Source organism: Cynara cardunculus, assembly GCF_001531365.2.
Source record: "Cynara cardunculus var. scolymus isolate 2C chromosome LG 6, CcrdV1, whole genome shotgun sequence".
In the NCBI taxonomy this organism is placed as follows: domain Eukaryota; kingdom Viridiplantae; phylum Streptophyta; class Magnoliopsida; order Asterales; family Asteraceae; genus Cynara; species Cynara cardunculus.
In genome coordinates, this window is record NC_037533.1 from 6428560 (window position 1) to 6435739 (window position 7180).

General features: G+C 35.4%; 1 pseudogene; it reads left to right on the forward strand.

The window, feature by feature from the left end:
* Positions 1-5050: 5050 nt before the first annotated feature.
* The window catches only part of LOC112514098, an 8723-nt pseudogene continuing 6593 nt past the window's right edge, over positions 5051-7180 (forward strand).

Here is a 7180-nt window from a genome sequence, read left to right on the forward strand (position 1 = left end):
CACAACAACTACCCCTCTCATTTTCATTTTAATCTCAGCACACAAACCCTTTTTGATTTAAAGCTCACTCATATATGGTTGTCCTCATGGATAGGTTTGTCGGTTCTGACATTCCATTGAGATATTTCTGATAAGCACTCAGTCCCTCCTAAAAATTTATAGTTTTATGCTCAGATGATCACAATGATTGATCAAAAATATTGTTGCAGATAAGCACAATGATTAGATAAAATTTGATCAAGAAATTTGGCTTTTAAGCACAATCAATGAAAGAAATGATGCGATAATGATCAGATTATTCGATATATGAGAGAAATGAATGAAGATCTGTAAGAACAAGTTTACAGATTCTGATATTAAAAAAAATATTGAATGTATATCAATCAACGAAAAACAATATCAAAAAAACAAACTTTGAATACAAACGAGCGTATTATCACCAAAAATGATTTTCTTATAAGAGATGTGATAATAACAATTTGAAGAATAGCTGAAACAGGTATTGGAGTTATGTACGACGAGAAATTATACAAGTAAAATCTCAAGAAATACCTGTTCAGAGAATGTACTCATTTCCAAAAATTTATTCACTTCCAAAAAATATTTATTTAAAACTTCTAGAGACTCCCCCTAGAAAGTTAATTTTAGAAATGTTTCAGTTAAGCTAAAAATTAAAAAGGAAACATTTTAAGCACGTGTTCTAAACTGAGTGTTTAGAAACTTTTCTTCTGTCTGAATCGATATTATTCCATTCCAATTCCTTCCACACTTGGTAAAGCACGGAACCTGAACTGAAATGTTCAGAAGCCTGTTTGGAACAGATTACAACTACCCTCGCATTGGTGTATCACTGAAATGATATTCTGATCAACACAAAATTGACACACCTGCAAAACCAGATTAAGTAGATTTTGGTACCCCAAATGAATTTGGGTCCTATTTTGTTAGTATTGGGTTGGGGTACATTGTAACTACCAAACCATTTATTCTTATTAGATATATTTTTTTTAGCACTGTGAACAGGATGATCAGGAATAAAATATGATCTGTACCCGTAATTGTGATCATACATGTTCTTACCTTTCCAACTGTTCTGATAGCTGTTATCTCCATGCCACCTGTTGAACCTTTTGTAATTGACAAAATTATTGGTTCTGCATGTTGAGCACATAATTCTTCTATTGCTAAGATTGATCAAATCATTAGTGGATCTCACAACGCRAGGAAGAACAGAGTTAGTAACAACAGGTGTATGAGATAAAACAGAATCAGCTTTATTAACCCAAATGCTTTTACCTTTTGAATAATAATTGGGTGATCCAATGACATATCCTTGACAATACTGATTTGAAGAACGAGAATTGTTCTTAGAAACAGTTGATTTAGGACTACTATAATAACTGCTAGATTTAACACTAGAACAGTCATAAAAGCTAGTATTACACTGTGATTGAGAACCAATAGGGCTTTTAGCACATGAAAAGTCTTTTACTTTCTTTAATAACTGGTCTCTTTCATCAGCAACTAAATTGTATTTCTTTTTCAGTTCAGTTCTCATCTTCATCTCAGTTTCAAGGTCTGTCTTTAGATCAGACAATTTGCTTGTAGTGTCCAGGAGTTTACCTTCTAACTCCTTCTGAAGCATTTCAAACTTTATCTTCTGATTTATTAACTCTCGTTTCTCTTCATCTGAGCTACTCTTTTCATTCTTCGAGGCGATGACAAGCCACTTTTTCTTATTTGCAAGCTTTTTAGCAATTGCTRTATACTTCTTTGAAGTATTTCTTTTCTTAAGGGCAAATTGCTTCTTCTCTTCGTCTAAAGCCTTCTGCTTTAGATCAATGCTTTYAGATAATTTCTGTAATTGACTCTGACAGTCTTCGGAGATGTCTTTCTTTTCTTTATCATTCTTGGCTCGTTCCAAGATGATCAGCTGCTCAAAATCCGAGATTTGCTTTAAAAGCATTTTTGCATTTAGCTCTAGAGAGTTGATCCTTTTCTCGTAAGATACACGTTCAGTTCCAAATTTACTTTCTAGTTCAATCACTCTCTTCTTCTCTTTCTCAAGTTTCTTCCTCTWAACATTCATATCCTTTTCCGCTTCTAAAAGTTTCTCTGTAAGCTCTTCAGTCTCTTTAATTTTCTTTTCTGGAAAATTCCTTACAGCATTCAGTTCAGACTCTGCTTTTTGAAGTTTATTGACTAAATCTTATTTTATCTTGTTTGAACTTCTAATTTCATCATCTAACTCACTCCTTTCATAATCCAAAGTTTTCTCAAGTTTATTAATCTTAAAATTCAAATCATTCTCAACTCTTTCCAATGCTGCTTTATGATCTTTTTGTAAACTTGCAATAAATTCCACATTAGCATAATTCTCAGAAAACATGTTTATATATTTGTCTTTATAGTCCACTATACTCTTTTCCAGCATGGAAATTTGAGTTCTCAACTTTTGATTCTCCTTCTCTACGATATCTGCCATTTAAAAAAATAAGATTGATCAGATATAAGATCTATGCAGTTCAAGAAAAATGATTAAAGAAATATGAATTAAAAGAATTACACAATTTCCCTAAAAAGAATTTACACTTCACACAATTCTCAAACAGATGAAATTTCTCTCAAACAACACTTCAATACTCAACCAAAAATGACAATCTTGACACTTTGATTTAATCTTGACAACTTATTATGAACACCACTGCTGAGATGAAATCCGCTCAACTATAGACAAAAAAACCGGACATATTAATCGTTTAAAAATGCTTTTTAAAACAACCAAGATGCTGAATAAATGGATCAACCAGCCAACTGATAATCGCACAACAAATGATTGACAGAAACTAACCGCTCACTACACTTGCTACATGAACAATAAATCGGTCACTGCAAGAAAGAAATACACAACAATCAAATTCACACTATCTTAAACTGGTTACCGAACAACAATCAATTCATAGCAGTCAAATACCATGCAGCCAGCTGTAAACCAGTAAAAAAAATTAAACTCAAGTTGGTCAACACAGCTGTTGGAAGAAAGATAAGTCCGCTCACTACTCAAAGTAAATCTGTTTAAACCGCTGGTCTACTCTATTATCCGATCAGGACAGTAAATCACACAAAGTATAGCTCCTATCTGCTGGTCACGAATGAAGCTTATCAGGGCACAACAAGGCTGCACAAAAAGCTCACTGCATGATATTAATCTGTTTAACACACAGCAGTCAATTCATAACAATAAATCACACAACAAGTCCACTTACCTCTATTGCTTAAATTTATTATCATCCAGGCCTTCAAGTCAAGAGTATGAAAAATCTAACTCCACTCAAAGAGACAGCCTAAACTGCTCAAGCTTGTTTCCTTATCCGCTCAAGATGGACTTTGAATATGGTTAAGTTTGCTCACTTCACAACAGCTCACTGCACAGTGTACATCGACCACCTCTCGAAATACTAAGTAACAGATCAAGTAAATCGCGCAGAAGATATAACTCTCACAGTCCGCTCACTGTTTGCTCACAGTCCGCTCATAATGTATGAAATAGTCCGGTCAACACTGGTAGTAAAACACAGTAGATGCTATAGTTCAAAGCAGTTTTAAAAAAAACAGGCAAGATTGAATATTATCCAGTCACTACATGGAGGTAAATCGCACAAAGATCAAGAAGGAAATCTGATCAAAGTACAATTTCTTTTATCCGGTCACATCATGCATTATAAAACTAACAGACTAGACCTTTATCCAGTCAAAACAGCTGTTCTAGAACCTGTCAAAAACAACTTAAATCGCTCATGAAGTCCGGTCAAGAGGTAATCGAATTCGCTTGAACCTTGAAATGAACTAAGGCTGATTACTACATAAGCTTTTCTGAAAACTGAGTTTACTGCACGAATAAGAAATCAGTCAACACCCAGACAATTTACAGCTATAAATCACACAGCTGTAAATTTCAAGAAAGTTATTAACCACTGGACAATACACAGCTATTCTCTATAGGACAATAACAACTTATCCGCTCAATGCATTCTATATATCCGGTCATAGCTTGTATGTAAATCATACAAAGCTTTTAACTGTTGGTCAAACAACTGCCTTTTATCCACTGGTCACAACTATTTAATCCGCTGGTTAAACCGCTCACTTGATGTCCGAATACGGTCAATCCTCGCTCAAGGGGTGTCTGAATTCTCTTAAATCGCTCAAAAACTTAGTCTAGATGATCTTATCCGGTCAAATACTTGCTGCCTCAAATCTTGAACATCCACCAAGTATAGATCGTTCAATTTACTTCCTGCAGATTCTAAACCGGTTTACTAACAAGATTCAATTGTAAAAGACAATCAAATAAGATCAAAGACAGCCCTCAAACACAAACATTACAAAAAAACTAAGAAAAATTTTGGATCAAAATCTAGCTTTTTGAAGAATTTAGCAAGACACGAAGAACATCAAAAATTTTAAAATTCTTCAGATCTTTAAAGATTGATGATCAAAAAGCAAAAAACAGAAGAACAACAATGAATTACAAAAAAATTAACACAACAGACACGATTTTAACACCTAAACATCCACAAATGAGAAAAAAAAATTAAAAAAATTAAGATCTAGGATGAACAATCAAGAACCCAAAGAATCTTAAAAAAATCTCCAGAAGATTTGTGTAGATCATGATTATTTCTTCAATCATTCTTCCTGCAAACATGCTCTGATACCAATTGAGAGTCCATTTGTTGATCAATCTTCAAGATATCTTCATAACAATGGCAGATCTGATAATTTCTTTTAAGAACACATAAGAGACTAGAGAGAGAAAGTCAAATCTTYAAGTATGGTCAAACCTTTCTTTACGTATATTGAATTTTAACAAATGAGCTCTTTTACAATTACAAGACAAACACCCTATTTATAGGGTCAAACTATAAAATYCTAGTCAAAATCAAACCTTACAAACAAAGTCAAACACGATGTCTATTTTAATTATAGACAATAGTAACTTTCAAGACGAATACAATTTTATACCGACTTTCAGTCCTAACAACCTTGGATGTGCATCAAAGACTGGAACATCCACCTGGCTTTGCTGATTCCTGGCAAGAAGAGCCCTGGGCAGAACTTGGATGTGTATCTTCGGCCTTTGATCGACGAGTTGCAGAAGTTTTTCTTTGACGGTGTCGTTACCTATGACGCTCATCGACGAACGAATTTCACAATGAGGGTCGTATTGTTGTGGACGGTTAGTGATTTCCCTGCTTATGCCATGTTGTCTGGTTGGAGCAGGCATGGCAAGTTAGCTTGCCCATATTGCATGGGTAATGCATGTGCGTTCCAGTTGCAAAGCGGAGGGAAGTTGTGTCGGTTTGACTGTCACTGCAAGTTTCTGCCAATCAGACACTCGTTCAGGCGTGATAGGAACCAATTTCATGTTGGACATGTCAAAAAAGCTGGTCCACCCCCTTTTCTAACTGGGGAACAAATATGGATACATGTTTGTAGCCTTCCTACGGTCTATGATGGAGTCCCACATGGTTTAAGGCAATATAGGAAGCCTGTGGGTTTTGKGGTAACCCACAATTGGGTAAAGAAGAGCATTTTCTGGGAGCTGCCATATTGGCACACTTTGTTGATCCGACACAATCTTGATGTAATGCACATTGAAAAGAATGTGTTTGAYAATATCTTTCACACCATCATGGACACTCCAAAATCAAAGGACAACGTAAAAGCAAGGAAATATATTGAAGAATACTGCAATCGACCGAAGTTGCATGTGAGGGAGGAATGAAATAAAATATTTAAACCAAAAGCTTCCTACTCATTGAACAAACAACAAGTAGGAAAGGTGTGCCAATGGTTGAAGAAGCTGAAATTCCTAGACGGCTATGCTTCTAACCTAGGTGCATTAGTAAACGTCGAAGATGGTAGTTTTTATGGCTTCAAAAGTCATGATTGTCATGTGTTCATGCAAAGACTGCTACCTCTTTCTATAAAATGGATGGTACCGGCTCCAATATGGGATGCTATCACTGAGTTGTGCACATTCTTTCGTGCAATATGCTCAAAGGTGTTACAGATTGACGACTTGCCTCAATTGCAAACAAGTATAGTGGAAACTATCTGCAAGTTGGAAAGAATCTTTCCACTGGGATTCTTTGATTCCATGGAACACCTTGTGGTACATTTGGCACATGAGGCAATAGTTGGAGGTCCAGTTCAATATCGATGGATGTATCTCTATGAGAGACGTCTAGGGTCGTTGAAAAGGACAGTGAGAAACAGATCAAGGGTAGAAGGGTCAATTGTAGAAGCATATTGTTAATGAACTATCTACATACTCCTTGCTGTATTTTTGAACAACGGTAGAGATACGTCTGAACCGTGAGCCTCGAAATTTTGCCCCTGATTGTTCGTCTTCAGACCGACGATTAAATATATTTAAAACTCCGTGTCGAGGATGATAAGTGTTATTTTATTAACCTTATTACATCATTTTCTTAACCATTTTCCCTTGTTTTATTTGCCCATTAGTGTCTTAATTGAGTATTTTTATATCTTTTTCATATATTAGTAGTAATATAGTATATCTAATGTTAATTCCTTGTTTTTACAGGTTTTTGATGATTTTTGGGCCCATTCCTATAGCAGTCCTATAGGATCAGGAGTGGCAAGGTCCTATAGTACCTGTCCGAGAGCTGAAAATCTGTTTGGGCCGTGGAGAAATGGGCTGATCCATAGAGGAGGCGTGGTCAACGACCTTGGACACGGTCAAAGCCCAGTTTTGAAGAAGCTTTTGTTTTATTAGTTGGCACCAACTATGGGATCTTCCTTAGCCTATATAAGGTGGCTTAAGGCTTGTTTTAACAACACTTTTTCATACTTTTCTACCAATTAACACTTGTGATATTAGTGATAATTGCTCTCTAGAATATTGCTTTCGGTTCAAAGCTTTCGGTTTACGTTGTTTGACTTTTCAAGAACCAACTTTTTTAGTTGTGCTTTTGTTCTCAAGTTTTAATTTAAGTACTCGTATTTAATCTTCATCTCATTTATGTTCCAAGTTACGTTACGTTTTCTTATCTTATTTTTGTTACGAGTTAGTCGATCGTTGTTGCTTTACATCGGATCTCGTCCTTTGTGACTCACGGCTAATTTACGTAGTCTAAATAATCCGTTTTTA